We start from the raw sequence: 17,041 nt of genomic DNA, 5'->3' as shown, positions 1-17,041 counted from the left end.
AAGGACATGATGGACATATAGTCAGTGCTTAATAAAATGTTGCTGGATGAGTAAATGATCCCTTTGCCTCCTGCACTGAATCATGCCCCTCTTCGTTCCTTGCATTTCCCAGAGTGTATTCTATACTGAATAGCTTCCTGATGCCCAGCTCAGGGTTGACGTTCTCACCCCACCAGAGCTCCTGCCCCAATTTCTTATGCCCTATTGAGTACTTCCATCTCAAACTCCCAGGTTCAAATGAACTGGTGGTCACTTTTCTTCTCCATGTAGGATTCTGTATATCACAAGCTCCATGGCATGGCAACTTTATTTCTGCCCCCATCCCAGGCTCAAAATATGGATATCACCTTTGCCTTATCCCTCTTGCTCATTTCCTATAAACAGACAATCATCAACTTCTGTCAATTTTTGGATACATGTTTTGAAACGTTTAATATTCACCCACCATTTCTTCCTGTCTACCATTGCTACCACTCTGGGCTAAACTGTTCATTTAATAATTATGGCAGGGCCTTCATCTGTTCTCCATGCTTCATCTCACAAATGAAAACCAGCTTTTTTTCCCCCCTTAAATATCATTTATTTATGAAGTTTCACTTTTCAAAAGTTTATGATGCCTTTTTTTTTTTGCTTCTTTGATTAAGCCTAAACTTCACCTAAATCCAGATTACTTACAATCTCAGCAGTTCCAGTTTTATTACCCACTTCCCCCCAAAATGAACTATCTCCCCTGGTCAGTCTACTTACCTCACCGGAACCCTGACACACCATGTTTATGGCCATCCCTTTGCTTATTCTCGGCCTCACTGAAATCTTAAGCATGCCTCCATGCCATCTCCAGCACCAGCTTTTACATGAAGCTCTCACCGACTGCCCAGTGACCCCCCCTCAAGGACACCAACAGTACTTATAGGCTGTACCGATCATTTGAAATGAGCTGTGCCCCCTCAAAATTCACATGTTGAAGGCCTAACCCCCAGTACCTCAGAATATGACTGAAGAAAAGGCCTTTAAAGCGAGGTGACAAGGATGTGCCCTAATCCAATGTGACCAGTGTCCTTATAAGAAGAGGAGGTTAGGACACAGACTCATACAGAAGGGAGACCACGTAAAGACACAGGGAGAAGTCGGCCATTTACAAGCCAAGGAGTTCAGCCTTAGAAGAAACCAACCTTGCCAACACCTTGATCTTGGATTTCTAGTCTCCAGAACTATGAGGAAATAAATTTCTGTTGTTTAAGCTACGTCTGGGGAACTTGGTTATGCAGCCCTAGCCAAACATATAAAATCTTACTATTTTTACCTGTGATTTTTTTATAGTGGAGCCATAGGTTTTTGAGTGGTATAGAGATCATGACTTAGGTTTTGATGTCCTCCGGCCTTTTCACGGTTGTTTTGCATGTGGTAGGTGTTTGGAGATGCTAAGAGGTTAGATGGATTCCATTTTAGCTCAGAGACACAGTGGTGAGTGAATTTTGTTAACTGTATCACCAATGTCACTGTTTATAGGAAAATAAATTCCTGATGTTTTCAAGATAAGTGTAAATAGAAGAACCAACAAAACTTTTGAAAGAGAACCCAGAGGACTTCAGGAACAATCTAGGGGTACAAATGTCTTAACCAAAATCCAGAATTCATAAAAAAGTAGACATATTTGGCTATTAAAAATAAAGACTTTCATATGGCAACAAAGTCAGAAGACGCATGATGGATTTGGAAAACTATATTTACAATATGAATGACAAGTCAAGGGATGGTATTTGTAATACTTAAAAGTGTTAGCAAATGACTATAAAAATACAGACCAGCAGAAAAAAGGGCAAAAGATTTCAATACGAAGTTCAAGATGAGCAAATCCAAAAAGTCAATAAGCATAGGAAGGCACCTGAGCTGGCTAGTAGACAAGGAAATATAGGTTAAAATAACGACAAAATATCATTTTACTTTAGGCACATTAGCAAAGATTAAGAAGAAGGATAACAGTACTGAACAGGATGTCAGAAAAAAGTATGTTCTCACAAATTGTTGACAGAAATGTCCATAGTTAGGGTTTTTGAGAAAGCTGTCTATCAAAACCAAACATATTTTCAACTCAGTAACCCTGCCCTGGGAACTTATCCCACAAAACTAAAATCCTGGTATACCAGGGCATTTTCAAAGATGTTTACTGCAACAGTTTTCATAGTGGCAAAAAATTGAAACAGCGAATAGCTAGCAAGAGAGAAAAATTTACATAAGTCATTGTGATATACACATGAAATACTATATAGCCAGTAAAAAGAATGAGTTATAGGTATGCCAGCTGATGTGCAGGGACTCCTGCTAAGGAATTGAAGGGGAAAAGCAAGATGTATAAGTATTCATATTATGATCTTATTTATATAAAACAATGACAAAAATCTCTGTATGTGTATGTGTGCATAAGTGCATGTGTGCATATCTGCAAAAACCATGAAAGAATACATGCTTTATGATAAGGGTTCTCTTAAGCAGGGGGTGGGTAACAAGGAAGGAAACGGGGGGGGGGGAGAAGAAAACAGGGAAAAAAGGGAAAATAAAAAAACACTTCATTTATGTAAAATTATAAATATGCACGTGGATGTGTATATATTATAGAGATAAAAAATGTCAAAATGTGTTGAATTTTCAGAATTCTGTTTAATTCTTGTATCTTACAGAATCTGCTCTAGAGTTAGTTCACTGACTTTTTTCCTTCACCAGGATAATGTGAAGCAGAGGGCTGAATGTTTCTAAAAGGTGTCTCACTTAAGATACTGCCATGCAAACTGGGCAGCCAATAAGTGAACATTATTGATGAATGTGTTCAACAGGGTCTGACTGCATTTAAATTAAATTTCCCCAGACTATTTTGTATTTTTGAAGAGCAAACTTCTCATGAGCTTATCAGCATACAAATATTCCAGAAAGGCAAGTTGATTTTGTCCTCTAAATTTTTGTTCTTTTGTGGGAGTACAAACACTATCTGCTAACGTCATTCTAACCCCTTAATTACAAAAGTGACATAAACATTCGTAATCCCAAATTATCAGCAGCATATCAATGTTGGCAGAGGCAAAATTAGGTTTGTGACTGTTTTGTGTGATGTGCATGATAAATATTAGCTTGTAAAGGTTATTGCTACGTGAAATAGCCAGAAAGTAAAATATTTATTTATATTGTAGTTGTGGTAATAATTTAGGTGTTTTAGTTTACCAGGAATGCACATTTCTTTGAGTAATGAAAGGACAAACAGCTCAATATTTTTTTATTTGGAAGAAAGCTTAAAACTTATTGGCAATATTTGCTTTAGAAAATTGTATCTCTGTATTATTCTCATTTTGATGATAATTAACTATTTTACTTAAGTATACATTCAGAGTATAGTTTGCATAAGGATCACATCTAAATCAGATACTAGCAGAACAGAAATGCACTTCTGTTATTGTAATTTTTTAAGAAATCCATTTTTTAGTTCTTTGTAAATTTCCATTTACTGCTGACAGTCTGTGAACTTTAAGCAATACAGTTGACCTACAGGAGGAATATTCATTGCTGCACATCAGAGGCATGATTCATGCACTCAGGGTTGCAACCTGCCTTCCAGAAGCTGCTCCTTCCACAGCCAGGCCAGCCAGTGTGGAAGAGACTGGACACAGTTCAGTCTCCACTGACCCCCTCTCCCTTGCACTGCGCACGCTCTGGAGACATTTTCATTTCTCATGGTTACCCTGGATTTGGCCATTTGTTTTACTCTATGGTCTATCTGTGCTCTCTTGAGTCTACCTGAAGTAAAGGGTTGTAAGGGGAGGTGCTTCTGCTATTCTGAGTGTCCTTAACACTGGGGATGCCTTACCATTCCCTGGATCTGACTCACAGGCTTCCTCTGACCTTCTCAATAGGCAGCTACTGGCCTCCATCCCCATTTGGGACTGCTCAAGCAACTCCTTTGGCTCGTTCTTTTCTACCAACCAAACACTGATGCCCCAGAACCAACTTAAACCTGTGCTTATTCTGTAGGGCATGGGCTTTTAAGCTTTTCGCCACTCCCTGATTTGGGCACATTGTACTAATTTCCAGAACCTTGAAAAATTGAGCATTTGGTTTTTATTTTATTTTATTTTTTTTTTATTTTTATTTTTTTAAAGATTTTATTTATTTATTTGAGAAAGAGAGAATGAGAGACAGAGAGCACGGGAGGGAAGAGGGTCAGAGGGAGAAGCAGACTCCCTGCTGAGCAGGAAGCCTGATGTGGGACTCGATCCCGGGACTCCAGGATCATGACCTGAGCCGAAGGCAGTCGCCCAACCAACTGAGCCACCCAGGCGCCCGAGCATTTGGTTTTTAAATTGTGTTCCTAGGTTTAGGTAAGGTGCTGCCCCCTAAGCCTGCCCCTCATGTCTATTCTAGTTACGTCACAGGAGAAACAGAGGAGAATAAAGCCACTCTTTTGTGGGGGGGACAAAGAGACATGCCCTCTAGACTATCATTTGTCTCTTGGACATGATCACTACATATCTGCCGTCGCTGGCTGGCATCCCTGTTGGGCTGAGGTCTTTGACTAGAGTCCTCAGAGGCTAGGTCTGTTCTAGTCATGGTTTTGGTTATGTCCTTACTCCTAGCTGTCTTACATGTTCATGCACAGTCATCAAAGCAGGGCGCCCTAGGAGAGGCATATGAGAATACATACGGTGATACTGATGGGATCTCGAGAGTACCTTCTTTGCGGGGGGGATGGTGGACTGTCATGCTGAACTAGGAGAACGTGTCCTGTGTGGGACTGTCCATGGGACTATGGAGCCTGTCAGACAACAAAACACATGCTTACTTGCCAGGAGAATGGTATTTAAGGCCCCCTCATTACATCTTGGTCATTTTTTAAGAATATAAGATCTTAATCTATCTGAAAAATATCTGAGTAGATAGCCTGAGGGGAAACCGATGTTAATTTTTCCCAAAGAGCCCAATTTTAGAAAATTATTTATTGACTGTTCATAGTCATTTTCTCAGGTTGGCCTTTGGAAAACACAGATTAGAAGAACATTATCTGATTTTAAACAGCAACGTTTAGTCGTTTCTTGCCCTCTACTCCTACTTTATAACACGCAGATTAGGTAGTTCCTATCAAGGTAAGGTGAAATAGGCTCATATTTTTAGTAAGCCATTATTCCTGACTAGAGCCTGTCTGGTCCAGAGCATGGCTGGAGGAAATGTCAAGCAAGCTTTCAGTGACTCAAGACAGCCTGGCAACAAAGATGACATATCTGGAGACTCTAGTCTTACTACACATGGCTGTGGAAGCTCTGTACCCAGCTGCAGTACCATTATTCAGATTCTTAAATTTATATAGAAGTGGACTCTGAAGGTCCAAGTCAGAGAGGGATGGAGAGGGCCCACTCTACTTGAGAGTGAGCACCTAGCCAGTACACTTGGCTTTTCTAGAGCTTTTTGCATAGGTGCTCTTCTTAATTGAACCACCTCACATGGCGGAAGGTTAAGCTGATTAAATTTACAGTATTCAAATTCCAATTCTGTATTATTTTATCCTGTAGTTAGATTAGTTAGCAATTTGCCAAGGTTAATCTTTGAAAAATGAATTTTAGGGGCTAATATTCCATCTATGAATGTGTCATTACTTATTAATCATTTTCTTATTGTCTCATTTTATTTTTTGCCAATACATAAATTTTTCTTTCTCAGTTGTTTCCTTAGGCTATGTCCTCATAAGTGGGTTTATTGGGTCAAGGATGCAAACTATTTCCGTTTTTTTCTATATCGCCAAATCACTTTTCAAAACGTTGCGTCTACAGTCTTACCATTAGTGTTTGAGAATAATTAAATCAGCACATCCTCATCACTGCTAAATATTTTTTCATCTTTGCCATTTTGATAAGTAAAAAACAATAACTTGTTTTAACTTGTATTTCTATTTCTAGGGTGAACATATATATGCTTATTTGTCATTTGCATCTGTTCTATTAAAAAATCAATGTCTTGTGCCCATTTTTCCATTGGGGGTGTTAATGTTTTTCCTAATTATTTATGAGAGCCCTTTGTGCAATACACATGTTCACTTTTCCATTTGTTCTAAGTTTTTTTTTATCTTGTGTTTGGTTCTTTAACTTCTAATGACACTTTATAATCTCTGGAAGGTTTAAACGTTTATGCAGTCCAAAGTTAGGCCATCTCTTCTTTGTAATTCCTTTTATTACTTCTTATGTTTTATCCTTTCCTAAGCAGAGATTGTGTAGACTCAGTTCATATCATCTTGGTTGCTTTTGGTTTATTTCTTACAGTGAAATTATTAATGTATTTGGGAAATATTTGGGTATCTAGCCTGAAGTATGATTATCTTACTTCTTCTCTCTGCATCAGAAAAATTTTAAGCATTATCCATCTATTTCTTATTGTTTTGCTGTGTATCTTTTTGTGACAGGTTTTTATAGATACTAGGGTCAATTTTAGGGCTATCCTATTTTATTAGTCTGTGGTTGATTTTTATAACAGAGGCATATGGTTTTAATTATAGCTTTATATTATTCATTTTACTATCTAATATAGAAAGTCCTCCTTTGTAATTATTCTTTTTTTCTGAAATTTACAGATTTAGGGAAATTTACAATTTAGGGACATCTTAAATGCTAAAGAAAATCTCGTAGAGATTGAATGCAGTTTTCTTTTTAAACCTAGAAATTAATTTAATTAATTAATTAATTTATTTTAAAGATTTTATTTATTTATTTGACAGAGAGAGAGAGAGCACAAGTAGGCAGAGTGGCAGGCAGAGGGAGAGGGAGAAGCAGGCCCTCTGCTGAGCAGGGAGCTGGACGTGGGGCTTGATCCCAGGACCCCAGGATCATGACCTGAGCCGAAGGCAGCCGCTTAACCGACTGAGCCACCCAGGCGCCCCTAGAAATTAATTTTAGAATAGTTATGTTTACAATATCTTATGTTCCAATCCACAAATACAGTGTGTTATTACATTATCCACATCTTTTTTTTTTGTCTCTTTGTGGTTTTCTTGCCAGTTTTATTTCAAGCTCCCCCACCTTTTTTTGGCGATTCCAATGAGCTCTTTTCCCATTATATACTTTTATAGGAAAGACACATCAAGTTCCACATCAGCCTCCCTGCTCAGCGGGGAGTCTGCTTCTCCCTCTGCCCCTCCCCTCGCTTGTGCTCACGCTCTTTCTCTCTCTCAAAAATAAATAAATAAATAAAAATTTGTAACGGGGTGCCTGGGTGGCTCAGTCGTTAATTGTCTGCCTTCGGCTCAGGGCATGATCCCAGGGTCCTGGGATCGAGCCCCGTGTTGGGCTCCTTGCTTGGTGGGAAGCCTGCTTCTCCCTCTCCGATTCCTCCAGTTTGTGTTCCCTCTCTCTCTCTCTCTCTCTCTCTGTCAAATAAGTAAATAAATAAATAAATCTTTAAAAAAATATATAAAAAGTTTTAAAAAGTTAAAAAAAGAGAAACTTCTGTTTGCTGCTTCATTACATCAGGTAGAAATTCCCAAATAATGTAAAAAAGTGTTGTTACTAGCATCCTTATCTTAATCCCACTTTCTAATGGAACTACTTCCAGTGTTTTCAGTTAATAATGAGGTTGACAATTAGCTTAAGAAATATATTCTTCATATTGTTAAAGTATCTCCTTCTATTTTTAATTTACTAAGAGTTTTGCTTTTCATCAGGACCAGGTGTTATTTTATTGAAAACTGTTTCAGCGTTTATCAAGATGACTTTTTTCTTTTGACCTTTTGATACTGTGTTCCATTAATATGTGCTATTTAGAGAGTCTTTTAATGTAATATTGCACTCAATTAGCTAGTACTGCACTTAGGAGTTTTACCTCCAAATCTCTGAGATTGACTCATAGCTCCCTTCCTTCTTGCCCTTTCTACTGCCTTCCTTCCTTCCTTTCTTAAAACGTTACTTGTCAGACTTTGGTTTCAGGGTACATGACCTTCATAAAATAGGTAATTTTCTATATTACCCTTTTTTTCTCAAACAGATTACATAATATGGGAATTATGTGTCTCATGAACTTTAAGTGCAATTGCCTAAAATACTGAGTTCTTGTCAACTTTTCTTTGACAGACACATCATCATATTGACTAATTTCTTTTCAGAAATTCATATTTCAGCCCCAAATTGTTTTTGTGAAATTGATTGCATTTATAGTATGATAAGATTTTAGTATTATCCACTACATTTGTTATGATGTTCTTATTTCTAATTTTTTGGTGGATTCTTTTTTAAGTAATTAGTCAGGAATTTATTTTGTTGTTTTATTTTCAAATTATTATCAAATCATTTTCTTTTTTTTAAAGGATTTTGTGTATTTATTTGACAGAGAGAGAAAGAGGGAGAGAGCAAGCACACAAGCAGGGGGAGCAGCAGAGGGAGAGAGAGAGAGAAGCAGGCTCTCTGCTGAGCAGGGAGCCTGATGCCGGTCTCAATCCCAGGACCCTGGTATCATGACCTGAGCCGAAGGCAGACACTTAACCGACTGAGCCACCCAGGCACCCCTATTATCAAATTATTTTCAAATGAAGCTATCTTAGCTTCATTTAGATATTTGGTGTATTTTTGTCTTATTGTAATTATTTCTTTTTTCTGTTTTTCCTGGTGTTGAATAGCCTTTAATTTCCTTTAAAAATTTCTCAACTTACATTCTTCAAAAATTTCTCAACTTACATTTTTTTTCATTATTTTCTCTCAGTTAATAACGAAAGCATTTAATGATTTGAATTTTCCTATGAGTATAGACCTGGCTGCCTCCCATTCATAGTTTTTATACGTGGCTACTCTCACTTTTATTAATTCAAAATAATTTATAGCTCTAATTATGATTTCTTTACTTCAGATTATCTTATTGATTTTTAATTTACTGATTTGTGTTTTTCAATTCTATCTCAATTGCATTATGATTAGAAAATGTAATCGGTTTGATTATGATTTTGGGGAGTTTGTGGACTGGCCTAGTATGTCTAGTTAGAAGAAACAAAAGAGGTTGAGGAAGGAAGAAAGACCAAGAGAGAGGCAAAAGGCAAAGGAAAAGATTAATAATATTCAATCTGTGGTGAGTACCGGGTGTTGTATGAAGTGTTGAATCACTATATTATACTCCTGAAACTAATATTACACTGTATTTAACTAACTGGAATTTAAATAAAAACTTAAAAAAAAAGAACAATTTTTAAAAATACACCAGATATTTGAAAAAAAGGTATTGTCTCTATAGGATATGAAATTATAAATATATATGAACTTACCATGTTGATTATACTATTGTATTAACTATGCTATATAATTTCTCTTTGAATTGATCTCATGTAGCTAAGTAATATGGTGTAATATGTAAAGAAGAAATTCAGTTTCTAGTGCTGCTGATATTATTGGTCTTTTTGTGTGCATTTATTTATTTATTTAAATTTTTTGTTAGATTTTATTTATTTATTTGAGGGAGAGAGACAGAGATAGTGAGAGAGAGCACAAGTGGGGAGGAGAGCGAGAAGCAGGCTCCCCTCAGAGCAAGAAGCCTGATGTGGGACTCGATCCCAGGACCCCGGGATCATGCCCTGAGCTGAAGGCAGACGCTTAACCAACTAAGCCACCCAGGTGCCCTATTTATTTATTTTAAAGATTTTATTTATCTATTTATTTGTCAGAGAGAGAGAGAGAGAGAGAGCATGAGCAGGGGGAGCAGCAGGCAGAGGGAGAGGGAGAAGCTGGCTCCCTGATGGAACACTTGATCCCAGGACCCTGGGATCATGATCTGAGCTGAAGGCAGACTCTTAACTGACGGAGCCTCCCCTTTTGTATGCATTTTAATCAAAACTTTAATGGGAAGTTGGGTGGGGGGAGTCTATTGTTCATTATTCTCCTGCTTCCATGTTAGCTCCATGTCCTCTGTAGTTCAGAGTAAATACAAAGTATAGAATGGGGGGAAATAATTTGAGTGCAAAAAGTACAGCTGTTTCCATCAAAGGCTTCTGGGTCAAGTGTTTCGTCTGAACTAATTCAGCTAATTCATCAGAAATCCATACTTCAGACTGCAAACTTATGTGCGATAAATTCCTTTCTATGATTAGTATTTGATATGTAATTAAATGATCCTCACTGAATTGTTAGATTGTAAATAAAGTCATTTAATTTTATATACTGACTTTTTTTCTTAAGAGACTTGGAGAGTTAGTATTACTTCTTACGAAGAAAGAGGAACAGCAAATAAACTCAGGAAGATAAGCATTGGGTGGGAAGCAATCTAACTTCTGAAATCTCTACTTTTTACCCCGAATGAAACAATAATTCTATAAAATATATAACCCAACGTTGTTTGAGCTACCTGGCTTTCACATGAATGTAAGCATGTTTACAGACACAGGTTGACATATATTCTTGGATTTGCACATTTTGCACCTTGCCATTCTGCACAATGGCAAGGTGATAGGCAATCCTAACAAATAAAGCAGATCAAATCTGCCTCATAATAACTGAAAGTATTAAGGGTTATTACATGTGTCTAAATGCTGTAAAAACTTAGAAATAAATAGAAATAAATGGAAAATTGTGATTTTTTTCCCCCCAACATTTACTCTCAAAGCAACCTAAAAGCATTTGTATTATATCCACTGTATGTGTACATGGCAAGGGACTGCTTTGATCTAGTGGTGAATTTCCTGTTGATATTATGTAAATGAAGCATGAGAATAGCAATAGCATCCTTACTTGTTAACCTTGCAACCATTAAAAAAATCACAGCCTACTGGATAGTCACAGCTTCTTTGTAAAAGGAAAGAAAGAGAAATATGCTTTTGTGTTCTCAGAATTTGTCCTGCAATTAATCTTTTTTCTTCTCTTCACAATGGTCAAAACAAATTGCCAGGTGTACCATGATTAAGAAGAAAAACATCCCCCGCAAAACACCATGCAGGGAGAAATAATGCAATGTCATTGTATACTCAGGAATACAACCGCATGTATTAAGATGTATGATCCAACGGCTATGCTCTAGGCATACATATCCTATGCTACATTTCTCTCAATAGAAATGCAAGTGCAGTTAGCACCTATCAGTTTCAATTTATTACAACTGTTATCAAAACAAAGATATAAAATAAGTAGTTCATGTACTTACCTTATTTTATTTTTAAACTTCATAACTAGCTGCTCAGTCTTCATTTGGACATTATTTTACATTGACACTTCTACATATTAAAAAATACATCACACACAGAGAGAAACCTTACAGAAAAAGGTTATAGCTTGTTAAAATTAACTTGAAAAATTTAATTATCGAGGTGCCTGGGTGGCTCAGTTGGTTGAGTGCCTGCCTTCGGGTCAGGTCACCATCTCAGGGTCCTGGGATCCAGCCCCTCAACGGGCTCCCTGCTCAGTGGGGAGTTTATTTATCCCTCCCGTTCTGCCCCTCCCTCCGCTTGTGCTCTCTCTCAAATAAATAAATAAAATCTTAAAAAAAAAAGAAAAATTTAATTATCTTCGTGTTCTATCCATGTTTCCTAGGGCTTTCTTTAGAATGGATAAGAAGTTCTCCCAGGCCACTTTACAGAATCCAGCTAAAGCTTACTGAGTCCTACAACAGAGTTTGGAGTAGCAAATAGTTGGAGATGCCTACAGATTTTTGAGAATCATGAAAGAATTAAAATTTCAGGTGACTCTTAGGCTTATTTTAATGATGGAATTACTTGTAAATGAGCTTGATTTTGGTTTCCCAAGTGAAATTTTTCATGGGGAGGCCCGGTTTGCCATGAAGGTCAGTACTGCAGGGGTGGCCTGATGAACCTGTGCTAAGAGTGCATCACCTAAATCTGCCTCCACAGGTGAGGGCAGCTGCTTGCACTGTGGGGTGCCAAATTTGGCGATTAATATTCTGATGATCTAAGGAGACAGGACTTCTATATATTATAAGAACCTTTTTACCCGGGGCGCCTGGGTGGCACAGTCGGTTAAACGTCTGACTCTTGGTTTTGACTCAGGTCATGATCTCAGGGTTGTGAGATCAAGCTGGGCTCTGCGCTAAGCATAGAATCTGCTTGAGTTTCTCTCTCCCTTTCCCTCTGTCCCTGCCCCCTGCCACGCTCTCTCTAAAATAAACAAATAAATCTTTTTTAAGATTTTATTTCTTTATTTGTCAGAGAGAGAGAGAGAGTGCGTGCATGCACAAACAGGGGGAGCGGCAGGCAGAGGGAGAAGGAAAAGCAGATTCCCCACTGAGCAGGGAGCCTGATGTGGGGCTCGAACCCAGGACCCTGGGATCATGACCTGAGCCAAAGGCAGACACTTAACTGACTGAGCCACACAGGCATCCCATAAATAAAACCTTTTTTTTTTTTTAAGAGCCTTTTTTTCTGAATGGAGGGGTTTAAAATCAGATAATATATAAAAATCAGTAAACATTTATTTTATTTTATTTTATTTTATTTTTTAATTTTTTTATTTATTTGACAGAGAGAGACAGTGAGAGAGGGAACACAAGCAGGGGGAGCGGGAGAGGGAGAAGCAGGCTCCCTGCTGAGTAGGGAGCCCGATGTGGGGCTCGATCCCAGGACCCTGGGATCATGACCTGAGCCGAAGGCAGACACTTAACAACTGAGCCACCCAGGCGCCCCAAAATCAGTAAACATTTAAAGAATGTAATGTTACATTTTTTGTTTTTATAAAAACCATAGGTTCAAATCTTCACTCCACTGGCCACTATACTTTGTTCTACTGTAATTCTTGAAGGGAATTAAGCAGCTTCCTGGCCAATTAACAAGTAGTTATTGAAAGTCTACTGTGTGATGAATGTAAAATAAGTAGGGTAACAGAAAAGTGAGTATAGAATCATATATGACATTGTCCTGCTTGCTTGGGGTTGAAAATCTATTTGAGGAGGACAAAACTAATCTACACAGAATAACTTTGAGGATAAGTAAATACTGACTGTGGTACTGATAATCTACTCCCTCCAACAAGTGTGCACCTGACTACCTGTGTGAAGTTTGTGATGTCGGCAGGTGTAGGAAGATATGTAGGAAAATCACTAGAACTGGAGAAATAGGGAATGGGTTATGGGAATTCTTGGCTTAAATGTGGTTAGGAGATTGGCAAACTTGCATTGTTTTATAAAGAAAACCAGAGTCTAAAACTTAGAATAGAGTTTGCCTATCCTGAGGTAAGAGAAGCACATCTAAAGGTAAAATAATGGATCTAGAACCACTGCAGGGATTAAATATTGACAGTTGACAAAGCAATATCTGGCCCAATTTTTGACCTCAGTTGGAATTCTTTAAACTGTATTTGCCATAAACTTTCATAAACTATTCAATAAAATTTTTTTAGAAAGTTGCATAGATCATTTAAATACATGAATATAGATGATATCCAATGACAAAGCCTAGCAGATGTTGTGGGTGAAATTTTCCCCAATGTAGCACAATGATTATTTGCATCTCCTTTTCCATTTGTATCTATTCTAACATTAAAAAAAAAACTCTGGGGAATTTATTAAGTACTTGTCAATGCATAGGATTTCAGTGGATATTTTATAATTCTCTTCTTACTTGCTCTGTCAGCATCATTCTACATGACACCCTAAAAACCTTTGTCCTGGGCCTTCTAGGGTACTGGGCTCCCCAGTGTTCTTCCCACCTCTCTGGTTGCTCCTCTATGCTGGTTCCTCTCTCCCTGATCTGTATGTTTCTGAACTCTCACTCTAGGCTCTCTTCTCTTCTCACGGTCAGTGGACTTCCTGAATGATCTCGTGGCTTCTGTTGCCATGCACTTATCCACCTGCCTAGCTGGCAGGTCTTCTATCGACTAACATTTGCTTCTAACAGTTCACCTCTTCAGCCACCACTGCATCTAAACCACCATCATCTCTTGCTGGCCTTCCATGTGTATGCTTTGTGCCATCAAATGCTATCCCTACAATGCAATTGGGATGATCTTTCAAAAATGCAGTTGTCTATCGCAGGGTTGAGTTTTCAGTGTACAACAATTCAGATGTACAAAAATGTAACTTGATTTTCCTAAAACTAGACTTAATTTTTACAACTTAGTGCTCATTTCCATTTTCTAGCATTACATTATTATTATTTTTAAAAGATTTATTTATTTGAGAGAGAGAGAGAGAGAGAGTGCACGTGCATGAATGGGGGGAGGGGCAGAGGGAGAGAATCTCAAGCAGGCTCCCTGCCTAGTGCGGGGCTGATGCGGGGTTGGATCCCATGAACCATGAGATTATGACCTGAGCTGAAATCACAAGTTGGCGACTCAACTGACTGAGCCATCCAGGAGCCCCAAGTGTTCCATTATTTTTAATGAATCTGAGTTAAACTCAGTCTCTTTCAATTTTCTTAGTGTCTTATGAATAAACTTAGTCATTTTAGGTTTCTGACCCTCCTCTTTTCTCCCCAGGTCCACATCCAAGCTGGGGGTGGGGGGCTTTTGCAGCAATGAAGCTAGTCCATCTGCTCTGTAGCTACTCTTAGATTTTCATCGGCATCTGCTGAGAGTAACTACTATCTAGTCTCTGGTCACTGGCATCTACTACTTCTGCCAATGTCTTCCCTTTCTCCTTGGTTCTGGGTTGTCAGGTCCGCCCAGGTCCTTCTGTCTTTAGGCCACTTCACTCTCTCTTGTAGGCTCTTCCCCTGCTACTCTCTGGGACACAGGACAACTCAGGTGTTTGCCAAGTTAGCTTTAAAAAAGTGTAGTAGAGCATGTAACCTCTCTACATGTGCATAGAACAAAAAGGCTCTCCCTCTAAACCTGAAGTTAAAGAAATGTCACTGAATTATAATCCTTTCCATATAAGCTAAAAATTTATTTCTGGTATTTTTCTTAGGTCCATTTAAAAAAATGTCAGATTGAAGAATAAAGTGAACTAATTCAACTTTCTAATAATATTCTGTTGCTTTAGATCTCTTCAAAGTCTCTGAAAAAGAATTTTGAGAAAGAAAAACAGAGTTGGAAGCATCATACTTCCTGATTTCAAGCTATATTATAAAATTATAGTAATCAAAAGTGTATGATGTTGGCATAAAAACAGACACCAAGATGAATGGAACAGAATAGTGAACCCAGAAATGAACCCAAGCATATATGGTCAACTAACTTTTGACAAGGGCACCCAGAAGACACAAAGGGGAAAGGGTAGTCTCAACAAATGGTGCTGGGGAAACTGGACATCCACCTGTAAAAAAATGAAACTGGACTCATCTTACATCACACAAAAAAAACCTCAAAGTGGATAAAGACTTAAACTGAAACCATAAAAATCCTAGAATAAAACACAGGGAAAAAGCTCCTTGACATTGGCTTTGGCAATAATTTTTTGGATATGACACCAAAAGCTCAGGAAACTAACAAAAAAGCTTCTGCACGGCAAAGGAAACCAGTGACAAAATAAAAAGGCAATGTATGGAATCGGAGAAAGTATTTGCAAACCAACTATCAGGTAAAAAGTGAATATCAGATGAAGAGTTAATATCCAAAATATATAAGGAACTCACACAACTCAATAGCAAGAAAACAAGCAACCCCAATTTAAAAATTGGCAAATGACCTGAAGTGACATTTTTCCAAAGAAGACATACAAATGACCAATAGTATATGAAAAGGTGTTCAATATCACTCATCATCCAGAAAATGCATCAAAATCACAATGTGATGTCATTTCAACATCTGTTAGGATGCATATAATCAAAAAGGCAAGAGAAACAACTGTGGCGAGGATGTGGAGAAAGGGAACACTTATACACTGTTGGTGGGAATGCAAACTGGGGCAGCCACTATGGGGAACAATATGGAGGCTCCTCAAAAAATGCAAAATAGAACTACCCTATGATCCAGCAATCTCACTTCTGGGTACATAACCAAAGGAAATGAAATCAGTACCTCAAAGACATATGAGTAAATCTGGAAGACATTATGCTAAGTGAAATACGTGAAACATAGAAAGAAAAAAAAATGCATGATCTTATATGTAGAATCTAAAAAAATCGAATGCATGGAAGAAGAGAGTAGAACTTTGGTTACCAGCCACGGGGAAGTGGGGGGAAATGAGATGCTGGTTATAGGGCACATGGTTGCAGTTATGTAGAATAAATAAGTCTAGAGATCTAACATAGAGCATGATGATTATAGTTAATAATACTGTACTGAATACTGGAAATTTGCTAAGATTGCTCGCATCACACACACACCAAATGGTAACTATGTGAAGAGAAGATATGTTAAGTAGCTTGACGGTAGTAATCATTTCGCTATGTGTATTTTGTATCACATCATCACGTGGTACTCCTTAAATATAGACAATTTTTGTTAAACACACACATAGACACACACACACAGAGTCCCTGAGACGTTTAAAAGTGTAAGTCATAGCAAAACATCAGTAGCCTCTCCTCCCTTCCTATCTCCCCCTCCCTAGGAAGCTACCTCTCCACCCCACCCCTCCCTTCCCCTTAAGCACAGGGCTGAGCTGCTTACACAGGGAACACTGCCTGGTTTCCCTTGCTTCTCAGACACTATCAGGACCTCACTACCCTGCACTCATCAGGGCTGCGCACATATAACCAAGAGAAAAGCTGAAGTCCCTGCCTACCCCCCTCTGTCAGCAGGCCATCTGGGCATGTGTCATAGGAGGCCATCAAACCAGTGGGCATCTGGGCTCCGACTTGTTAAGTTGCTTCTTAACAGCAAGGGGTTCTGGGCCAGGGCCTAAGAGCAGTGGCTAGAAAGGGCCAGAGAGCCACTTCTTTTTTTTTTTTTTTTTAAACTTCACTACAGCTTTTGACTTGAAAATAATGTGGCAGGATAATTGACCGAAACATTAAGATATTTTCCCTCCCTCCCCTATCAGACCAATAGCCAGGCTCATCTTAGGATTTTCCTGCCTAAGGGATTTTCACAGAAGCTGCATGAGATGAGCAGCATTTCCTGTCTTTGGCAAGAACCAAACTCATTGCAGAGGTGGTGCCAGGTGTCCAGGTGGAGGGAGGGGGCAAGGTGGCAAGAGAGTGTGAAGCCTCAAAGAA

The 17,041-nt window shown here is 38.4% G+C and overlaps 1 protein-coding gene across 1 annotated transcript in view; it reads right to left on the bottom strand.

Moving 5' to 3' along the window:
* Positions 1-17,041, bottom strand: part of MYO3A (myosin IIIA) — a 229,963-nt gene that overhangs the window by 25,590 nt on the left and 187,332 nt on the right. The window lies entirely within an intron of this gene.

The sequence above is a fragment of the Phoca vitulina genome, unplaced genomic scaffold, assembly GCF_004348235.1.
Source record: "Phoca vitulina isolate PV1807 unplaced genomic scaffold, GSC_HSeal_1.0 scaffold93, whole genome shotgun sequence".
Lineage (NCBI taxonomy): Eukaryota > Metazoa > Chordata > Mammalia > Carnivora > Phocidae > Phoca > Phoca vitulina.
This window is presented reverse-complemented; position numbering and strand designations above follow the sequence as displayed.